We start from the raw sequence: 11,342 nt of genomic DNA on the forward strand, positions 1-11,342 counted from the left end.
TTATCTTTTCACACACAGGCACACACATACACACACACACACTTGAATTTATTAGCTGGTCAAACACTCAGAGAAAATTTCTCAGATGTACTGATTCCAACAATATCACAGATTGCTTCAGTGAAATTGAAGTCGACATTTTCAGAAAATTTTTTTACCTAATAAAGAGATTGGACTCCAGCCCTGTCCTGTTAAAAATCAAGCTAAACAAAGCACATGTGTTGCTGAACAGCCAAATCCGAGAAAAATGGAAAGGGGATGATATCTGGAAAAAAAATGAGTACATCACACAAACCCCTTACGTTTGAGTAACTAGAGAGATTAAGGAAAAACGCAGTGCGAGTAGTTTCCTTCTATTTCCTCACTAATTTTTTTCATACCTCTTTTTGTATCTATATCTTTGGAAATATATAAATTCTTAAATTTTTAACACCCACTGAATAATTTTTCATTCGAATTTGCCTAAGAACTAAAAAATCTCACGTCTTAATTTTGCCCTCTTCTAATGTCACCGCAGCTTATGAGAAACCAAAAGCTTAAGATGAAAAGAAATTTGCTCATCATAAAAAAAGATCTTCATTAGGGAATCACTTGCAGCTCAATAAAATTCCAGCATACAATCAACCCTTGAAAATTGCCCCTTGCTTCCAAATGTTTCAGAACCCAACCTAATCCCAAACCAATAGATACCAGAAACATTAAACCACAATTCTCAATCAATCACAAGCTCAACAAAGGAACTCGATTTGGACCCAAAGTTCCATCTTTCTCACCCAATCCTAGGATTTAGAGCTCCGGCCTTTGGAAAGTGAAGTTCAGAGACCAATTTCACTTCCTTAACCAAAAAGAAAGATGAATATGAAGAAATGCAGGAAAAAAATTACCCCCAAGTCCTAAACGAGTTACCAAACAAAATATTCAACGATGATGCAGCAAACCAAAGGAAGAATTGCAAGGATTCCTACTTCAATAAATGGAAACAATCAGGAAAAAGAAAAGCAATTAAAAAAAAAAAGCCTTGGATCCGCATGATATAGATCTATTGAAAACCGCGCGGTAAAAAGATACCTGATGGGTAAATAATGCTCCGTGACTTGCGATAATCAATATAGAACAAAGCCAGCAATTCAAGGGCAACGCTACTTTATGCCACAGCTAGCTTCCACTCCGTATCAAAAATAAATGGTGGAGAATGAGCATCAGCATTACAGAGCATTGGAAAGATGAACCGCACAACAACTGCCCCTACTATGTTTTATAATTACAAAACTGTCACTATATTTTCTTTAGTTCCTTTGACCATGCAGTCATAGTCAAACGCACTTCGGATTAGATACCTAGAAGCGGGCGGGCCTAATGTTTGTACGAAGTAGTTCTAAATAAATTTTTACAAATTACTTCGGACATTAAAATTTTGAAGGAAGACATTTAAGATTAAAATGAATAAAAGGTGCTTTAAGATTTAAAAGTTGAATGGTGAGTTCCACTAAATGGGATCTGCTGCATGAATCTTTTTTTTCTCTTTTGTGTCTATTGAGTATCATATTGTGATTTAATTCTAATAGATTAGGATTATTTTTTTATATGATTTGCCCAAAGTCTTTTAAGGTCTATCTCTATCTTTCTTAATATAAATTGAAAATAAAACATCTACTTTTCTAATCTGATCATTAGATGGACGGCGTTTAATGTTACCAAATCATCTAAGATGACTCTCTAACATTGTCTGCAACTGGAGCTACACCAACACTTTTATGGATATATTCGTTTCACATTTAATCTATAAGTGTGACGCCACTCGTTCACATAAGCATTCTTCTCTCAAGTGCATTTAACTTTATTTTATGCTTCTCTTTTAATGACCAACATTCTGCACCATCATTGCAGGTCTCACCACTAATCAAATTGCATAATTATAAATTTATTTAAATGTGACATAAATGATGTAATTTAAAAAAATTAATTTAAAATTAATACTTCATTATTTAAATAGCTGACATCATAATTAATTCAAAATGTTATTTTAAAATTTAATAATGAATAATTTTCAAAAAAATTAAAAATGAAATATAAGAATCACATCATAATAATTTTTAGAATATATTTTAATAAATAAATATCAAGTGTTATAAGAACCTAAATTATAAACTTAATTATCTCAAGGTTGTTATTGGCTTCCATCTGTTTCATTGACATGAGATTCCGCGATATAGTTATCTGCACTTAATCCCATCATTGAATCTGTTGTGTGGCACTTGGAGACTCTTTGCCCACTGTATAATCATATTTTTCCTCGAAATACCATTTTCTATCCTCCTTGGTTGCGTCTCCAATGTATTTCTTCTCAACTGGAAAGTACCCACGTCGAGCCCTGATACGAATTATTTTCATGCTTTTCCCTAATCGTTTTTTTTTGTTTCCCTCGTGTTGAGACAAGTCTCTGTGGACATTGAAAATTCAGGACCAGACCCTGATAATTCTCAGCAGTTAATTATATTTTGTTTTGAGAAAGAGAGAGAGCATTAGAGGGTTGAATATTCAGAAGGCATATTAGATTGTAGATAAGACACTACCCAGAAATTTCACTCTATTTTTGGGAGTACTTTTTGATCTGGGTTCGAGATTTCTCATAGGTGCAAGCCCCTATGGCTAATTACCCCTTTCTATAATATGAGAGCACTTTTGATTAAGGCTAGTCATTAAAAATTGAAAATCTTACATATAATAGCAGCAGACTTAGGATTTAAGTTTTAGAATTCATCACTTAATGCTTAAAGTGGATGGTGGGGAAATAAAGATGGAACCCGATCAAGTTTCCATGGTTCTATCATCCCGAGTCGTCATGGTTCCTAATCTACTTAGTAAGAGGAGGTAGTCGACCCAACACAACAGAAGGGTTCTTGTCACCGGCCATGGGTTGCGTCAACTAAGAGATCTTTATAGATATGTGGTGGAAGTTTGTCTAAGGGAACAAATTTAAGTCGACCTTAGCTAATAGAAAGCTTTGTGCAAATCAATTGTACCCTTGTGATTCACAACTTAGAAGGTAGAAAGTCATTGAGAAACATACGGGCTGCGTACGTGATTGTAATATAATGACATCATTTGGTGGCAATCACTCGGTCAGAGGGCTCTTGTCATAACTGTTATTTTGTGGTGTTAATTGATAGCAAAACCACTCAAATAGAGGACCCAGACCATGTCTTTACTGGAATGAAATTACTTTGATTATGAATATATTAATACATTTGATATGGATTCGCTCTTTTTGAGTCGAACCAATTAGAAGCTTGTGTCTCTAGACAAACTATTATGGAGGGTGGATTTATTTTAAAATTTGTTTTTAAATTTTAGTGATTTATTTTAACTTAAATATTTTAGTAAACTACTTTAAAAATATTGATGTAAAAGATTGATCCCTTCGGATGAAATCTTAGATCAATACGATCAACATCGAAATATTAGGCATTTAAAATATTTATATTTAAAGTGAGAGATTTAATTTTGTTAGTTTAGATTTTTTAAGATATAAGTTCTGTCGATTTCTATTCTTTAAAGGAATAGGTTCAGACTAGTTTCACGATTTGTACTTGTAAATTTGTATTTCAGGATTTGGTCATTTACTTCAAAATTACTAGACATTAACTCAATCCTTTACGATGAGAAGGATCAAACTAGTTGAGTGGAACTTAAAACCCTATTCTATAGGCAAGAAGATTGGATTAACCCGCGCATCATTCTAGAGCCCAGTATTTGAGCTTTCAACATATCGATTAGAGCACATGCTGACATTTAATTTCATATATTAGAATATCTTAAAGAGTTTTAAAAAAGCTTGCATAACTTTTAAGCCACAAATTTAATGCGAACTTTGCATTAGGAGGCATATAGAAGATTTTGAAACTGTGTAATTAACTTGCTTATATAAACACCCTAATGAGTGCATAGCTCTAGAGTAGCTCAAGTGGTATTCATCTAAGTCTTATGAGTGGGCTCACATTTCAAGATTTCTTATTTAACTTGGAAAATGAACATGAACTTTATACAGATTGTGAAATCATTCAGAGCTTAAGTATTTGCAAGAGCATTATGATTTTAGGCTTTAAAAAAGAATCATCTTATGTTCGCTAGCAGTAAACATTGCGAATCTCATTTTGATTTGACATATTAATTTCAAATTTTTAGAAAACTCTAGATTTGAATTATTCTTCTCCACTATGAGAATAATTTAAAAAAAAAATCAATTTTGAATTGATTTCTAAGCTCTGGGTGCCTAAGTATGATTAGCTCAATTTTAAAATATTTTCAAGTCTTCTGAGTTTAAATTTTATAGTTTAATTTTTAATAATTTTAAGCCCTGAAAACTTATGTTTTAAATGTCATACTTAATTTTTTTAAAAAACTTAACAACCTAAATATTTAAAAACTCATGTCCTTGATATTTTAAAACACTAAAAGCCAAAATTTTAAAAGCACAAATTTTCCAATCATTTTAAAAATTAAATGAGTTAAATTTTATGTTATTTATAAACTTGAAGATTTTAAAGCTTAAATTAATTACAAGTTAAAATAATCCAGAATTTTGGCATCCTTCCGACGTCAACCCCTTTTAAGGGGCACGGGAAATTGTCAATCTTTCCAACTATCTTAAACGAATCACTGGTTAGTGTCGTAATACACTTTGGTCAGGGAGAAAAATTATTTTTCAATCCGCGGTCTCAAAAGGTGCAATGGGGAAGCAAAAAAAAGCATTTAAACTGCGTTCTCAAAAAATGCAACAGGCCTCAATGTACCTGCAGAAAATTTTAAATCACAACTAGAGAGTTTTATGATTTTAAAAATAATTCTCCAAACGATTTTGCAAATATCCAGTCTAACGGGTACTGTCCTATCCTCGGATGGAGGTTTTAAAAAATTTCCCAATTGTCCCCATTATTGTATTTGCATGAAAGCATTAAACTCTGATTTTAAAAGAATTCTCTGAATGAGTTCACAATATTCCTTGCAGGTATTTTGCTCTCCTCGAATTGAGGTTTTAAAAAAAGCTGCTCAAATACCCCCACCTTTATACCTTTCCATGCCCCGACTAGTAAAATGAAAATGCATCACAGATTTTTTGCTTTTTCTTTATCTTTTTTTAAATACAATACACAACATAAAACATAGAATAGTAAGTGGAGAATTGGGTTCAGCTCAACTTTAGGCTCGTGCTAGGGCTAGATCTAACAAGATTTATCCCTCTTTTAAGTTCATGCAAGCGAGCCAAGGGAAAAGAACACGGGGCATCGATCAGCGTCTCGATCAGGCAAGGCAAAGCCTTGATGAATGGAGCGCTTATTCGTACGCCGTTGCGTACAGTTAATCAATCACCTTTTAATTTAAAAAAAAATTAAAAAAAGAGGCCCACTGACATACACTTCGAGGCCGGGCAGCTCTATTTAACAAGCAACAACAGAGGGCGATCATTTTTGGCTTGCACAGGAGTCGAAACTATGCAAAGGGAATCATGGCTTTGTCGTGTTGAAAGTGAACAGAATCACAGTAGAGCGTCAGAAATTATGCACATGGGGAGGAGCGGCTCAGGCTTTAGGGCAGAAGAGGGAGTCGAAGGTTTCCAGCAATTGAGAGGGATAGAGGAGGTAGGGTGTGTCTTTGGCCTTAGAGGGGAACATGGCGTCTTTTAGCCCTTCATGTGGCTACTGTAGTGAAGCAAACAAACTAGATAAAAAGAACGGGAGGGAGGGTTACGGCTTCTTGTGCGAACGAGAGAAAAGAAGTTGGGAGTTTCAGAGATTTTGCATACCATGATCTCTCTGCTGCTCTCCTCAATGCCTTGAATTGTGACTATATTGTTAAGACTTTGGTCACCATGGGAAGAATGACTGTGAGGGATTCTTGATCTGGATTGGAGACGAGAGTTTTGAACCGATCGGTTCACCAGCCTTACCGTTGAGTCCGATCCGATTTTCAAAATAGTGGTTTTGGCTGCTTATAGGAATAAGACGAAAGAAATATGACCGTAGGTGATCCCGAGAAAATATAATTGTGTAAAATTTATAAAGTTGACTCTACTTTACAACGGTGTCAAAAAGTTGATGTGGTATTTTATGAATAATAACGTTAAACACTTAATGTTGGGATTCTACCCAAGTATACGTATCGTTACCAAATAATATAAGTCTTTCTATTTAAGTCTCAAATATCGATCTCACGAGAAAGATTTAAATTTGAAATGATAAATTAGTTAGGAATTCACAGAAATAAAACGAAATTACTGTCACTAATTTTGAATGTTTGAGATACTATCAAAACTAAATTATTAACTACTAGAAAAATTTTAATGCAAAGTTTAAAATAGTAACTACTAAATTATGTTTATGTGATGAAGTTTTCTAATATGAAAAAGCATATTTCCCACTACAATGAGATCTCAAACTATCAAAACTAAATTATTAACTGCTAGCAAAATTTTAATGCAAAGTTTAAAACAGTAACTACCAAATTATGTTTATGTGATGAAGTTTTCTAATATGAAAAAGCATCTTTCCCACTACAATGAGTTTTTCGTGAAATGAGATGAGATAATTGGTTTAAATATGTATTGTGCCAAATAGGAGAAATTTTAATTCACTGCATTGATTCAGTGTTATAGAAAATTATTGGCTAATCTTAGGTTTAATCCCTAAATCCACGACTAGGCTAGGAGGATAATGACTTCCACTGTAGAGCTCCTACTTCTCTTCACCTGAAGGCTAACTCTCGCTTTATTTCTTAAACATTAAGATCGAATTGTGGATTCTAGTCTGTCACCCTAAGAATCTCCAATTCTACACCCAACAATATATATTTCCCTATTTATTTTCACTTAATTCCATGAACAAAATACTCCTTCATGGACTTAAATGTGATTCTCACTTTATTGTAGAACTTATACTTCATTTCCTTGATAATATGTTTCATAACATATTTTAGCAATTCAATTGATCAGATCAAAAAGTAAATTAAGAGCCATTTCCTTGATAATATGTTTCACAACATATTTTAACAATTCAATTGATCAGATCAAAAAGTAAATTAAGAGCGGAGAGTTGAAAACCATCACAATTTATTTTATATTTTAACATTGGCACATCAAAATTATCTATTCATTTCACCATATCTCAGCATTTCACCATATCTCAGAGTAGTAGGGAGAAAGATAAAGGAAACTACTCAGACTTTATGAAAAAGATACAACAAAACACAAATTTCATATATAAAAGGAAGTTCATACAATAATAATAAACAAACAACACTTATCTGAAACTCCTTCTTAAAGCAAATCCCTTGTAGCCTCTTTTAAGAAATGTAGGAAGAAGAAATCTCTCAGTTCTCTCCCTTTCCAAGAATTCACACTTAAACTCAGAACAAAAACTCAAAACTATAAAAAAAATAAATCACTAATGGTGTGGAAGGATGCAAAGTGGCATAAAGGGGGGCGAAGAAAGACCAAGAGCGGGCGGAGGAGTGCGAAGAGAGTCTTTTCTGATCAATTTTGGCTCTAAATATAGCATAAGGTCAGTTTTTCAATAGGTGCATCCAAAAACTCTTAAAAAAGCATCCAAATTCATCAAATCTTCTAGAAATAGGGTCTACACCGACACCGGCGTCGTCAGCACCCATTCTGTCATCGTCGGCACCCATTCTGGCACTGTCGGTGCTAGTGGCCATTTAGTTAAATCCTTGTTCTCTGTCAAACAGTGTCGTCGGCGCCCATTCTAGCACTGTCGACGGTGAACAATTTTTTCAAAAACTCCATTTTGATTCCAAATTTCATCCTTTTTGTTTGAAGTCCTAAAATTCAATAAACTGCAAGAAAAAATGAAAAAAATACCTTCCATTAAAGTGTAATATCACAAAAAATGAGTATAAATATGGATCTAAAAATGCATATATTTTTGGTATATCAGAATGGAATAGGAAATCTTTAGGTTCCACCCTGCAACTCATGTTTTGTATACATGTGATGGGGCTGCCCCTCTCCTCTTATGTGTTCCTTTTTTATGCGTGTCTTGGCCAAACACCCCTCTCCTCTCCCATGATCCTCGTCGGGTTGCCTCTCTCGCAATATTTGCCCTAACTCCACTCCATCACACACTCTCGCACATGATTCTCACGGATAATCTCTGACTTAATTACTATGGTGGGTTCTCCTCTCCCTTCCATCTCTCTGCTTTGTGGCTTTGTTTGGATTTTTTGATCCGTGTGTGGTTATTTTTCTTCCTACGGTACTTTTTAATTGAGGTTGATTAGAGCCGTGGTTTCTTTATGTGATGGTTCTTATGCTTGATGGTTTCTTTTTGTGTTTGATAATATTTACCTTAACTATATTCTTATTTTTTATTTTGGAAATGTGTATGTACCTAAGATTTTTGTGGTTTTCTCTTTGCGGTGATTCCTCTGTGTGGTGGTTCTTCTTTGTGCTAGGTAATCTTTACCATAACTATGGTGTAGTAATTGATTCTGCTAGTGCATTTATGCCTAAGAAACAATGGGTCTCTTTCTGGGGTGGTTACTCTGTCTGTTGGGTAATGCATATGTTGTGGTTCTTTGTGCTCGATAATTTCATGGTTTTTGATTTGGAAAATGCTTATGCTTCGTTGGTTTTTGGTTGATGTTGAAATTTGACTTTTTTTTGGGAAACCCACGTGCACTGAGTTGGAAATGGGTGTTGGTTTTTGGTTGATTTTGGATTTTAGTTTTATGTTTTCTCTTTTATGTTCTTGATTTAGGATGAATATACATGCAAAAGGATGCCTTTCAGTTGATGGTGTATTATGGTTTTCCGTTTACTCAATCACCATACCATTGGTTGACGATGGATTGTGGTGCTTATGTGGTGGATGTGGAGGTCGATGTGTTTACTTTGAAGGATGTAGAGATGGTGGTGTAGGGTGGTTGGCTCATGGATGTGGAGGTGGAGATGGTGTCGGGTGGTTAGTGTGTGGATGTGTATGTGTTAATGGATGTGTTTATGTGTGGGTGAGGTGGTTGTGGTTGGTGTGTGGTTGTGGATGTGTTGGTGATGGTGGATGTGGAGGTGGTAGTGTATGGTGGTTAGTGTGTGGAGGCGGTGGTTGATGGAGGTTGTGTTTTGTGCGTAATTGTGTTTGTGTTGGGGGATCTGTTGGTGTGTGGAGGCGGTGGTGTGTAGAGGTGGTGTGTGTGGAGGTGTTGGTGTGTGGAATTGGTGGTATGATTGTTGTGAATGTGTTGGTGTTGTGGAGGTGTTGATGTGTGGAGTTGGTGGTAGTAGTGTTGTAGACATGTTTTGTGTGTGGAGGTGATTGTAGTGTTGTTGTGGATGTGTTGGTGTCTTGATGGTTTGGTGTTTGGAGATGGTGGTAGTGGTGCTTCTGATGAGTTGGCATGGAAAAGCATTATTGATGATTTGTGGCATTCTTTTTTTATTTGTGTTGGGGTTAATATTTTTTGCAGCTAAACTTTATGTTGATTATTTTTTTCATGCTATTATGCACAGTGGTTAAGACCAAAGAGGTCGGTTCATTTGCAATGTGAGATAATTATATAAAAATTAGTATTTTGCGACATTTTTTTCAAGGAGATCAAATTGGGAAATAAACCATAAACTTATTTCAACAAGGAGGGCTAGCAAAATATTATTAAGAAACAAGAAAAGTACAGATAGAGAGTATAATAGGATGTAGTTATAAATAAGTGAGATTTGCTAAGAAAGGACTGGAAACTTTAGAAGGAATTGAAGCTAGGATCCATGGGCTTGGGCTATGACCTGATAGAGAAAACAATTGATGCTTCCAAAGAGTGGTGGATAGAGAGACTGACGGTGAGCATTTTTGAAATTTCCACTACTTTTATCAATTTTTAATTTTTGTCAAATCCATCAACATGTCATATGAAACTGTAAGTGGTTCCAACAACGAAAAAATTTAAATACAATGGCATCAATCCTGAGGTAGAAGAGAAGCTAGATCATATGTCTAGTGGTGTTGTGGAAACTAGCAAAAATGCATGCATCTCTAATGAGGCAGGTTTGGTGATTTCTCTGATAATTTGAAAGCTAAATGCACAGGTGGTTCTAATGAAGGCCCCAACCCAAACCTCCATGAAATTGAGTCCACTAGCCAGTCAAAGCATCCCCGAGTTAGGAAAAAGAAAAAAGAGGGAGCTACTTTCATGAGATGTCAGATTTCATAGTTGGTTGCTTCATGTACCAATGACAACGACCCATCACAAGCAACTTCTATCCAGCAAATTATGCTTTTTGTTAAGAGAACTCCAAAAGTTTATGAGGATATGTCATTATATATCTATTCTAGATGAAGTTGCTTGAAGTCTTGAACTAATGAGAGTTTTTCATGGCGATGAACCCTGACCGTTGGGTGCATTATTTACGTCTTTTTTTCATGAGAATGGTGACATTTGAGGGAAGACTGATTTTCTCTATATTCCTGTGGGACGTTTTACATTTCTTACTGCACTGGACATTTTTATTTGCTTATGATTTTTTTTTTACTTTTTCCATTGGGAGGATGTTAAATTTGATTTGCGTTTTAATTTTTTATTGTTATGTTTTCAATTAAATTTCTCTAATTATTTTTTAAGTTGGTTTTATTTATAACATTATATGATTGTACCTAATTCGTGCTGACCTCATTTTTGATGAGGTCTAATTTCTCCTCTTTAGAAGCGTAAGACTTTCTTGTTGGCTATCCTAGAAAACCTAGTAAATGGATCCCTCCCACATATAAATTCTAAACCCTTCATTACTCCTCTTGGAAAGTCCCACCTGGATGGTCACAATCCCCCAAATGTCATTTGGGTTGGTTAAGAACTACAAGTAAAGACTCAAGGTGAGTTCCAATAGGTTCAATCATGCCTTAGGGAAACCTTGGGTGATTGGGTCTTGCTCATAACCACCCCCCCCCCCAACACCCACACACGAGTACATCAAAACTTACACACAATCCTAAAACCCTAAAGTTATTCATGTTTAACCCCTTTCACCACTCTTTTGGAAACTTATGTGGGTGGTCCCCAAGCCCTTAGCCTTTGGCTAAGGGTGGCTAGGACCAACATATGAAGGATCCAAAATGGGCTTCCTTATAGGTCCATGGCTCCAAAAAGGGAATTTTATGACCAAGATACCCAATGAGCTTCTATTCCACAAAAACACCCGACTTTGACATTTTACCCCGAAACTTTCCTAAAATTACCAAAATACCCTTGGAACCCAAAAATTTTCAAAATTCACCAAAATCTCCAAATTCACTAAAAATATCCCTAAGATCAATCCTAACCACCAAAAAACCCTAATTGCACCC

At 35.1% G+C, this 11,342-nt stretch overlaps 1 protein-coding gene across 1 annotated transcript in view; it reads right to left on the reverse strand.

Annotated features, from left to right (window-relative positions):
* The window catches only part of LOC110034123 (scarecrow-like transcription factor PAT1), a 23,867-nt gene extending 22,665 nt beyond the window's left edge, over positions 1 to 1,202 (reverse strand). The window contains exon 1 of the mRNA XM_020738406.1: positions 1,069 to 1,202. The gene's annotated coding sequence lies outside the window, so the exon portion shown is untranslated. The remainder of the gene's footprint in view (positions 1 to 1,068) is intronic.
* Between the last annotated feature and the right edge of the window lie 10,140 nt (positions 1,203 to 11,342).

The sequence above is a fragment of the Phalaenopsis equestris genome, unplaced genomic scaffold (assembly GCF_001263595.1).
Source record: "Phalaenopsis equestris unplaced genomic scaffold, ASM126359v1 Scaffold001350, whole genome shotgun sequence".
Lineage (NCBI taxonomy): Eukaryota > Viridiplantae > Streptophyta > Magnoliopsida > Asparagales > Orchidaceae > Phalaenopsis > Phalaenopsis equestris.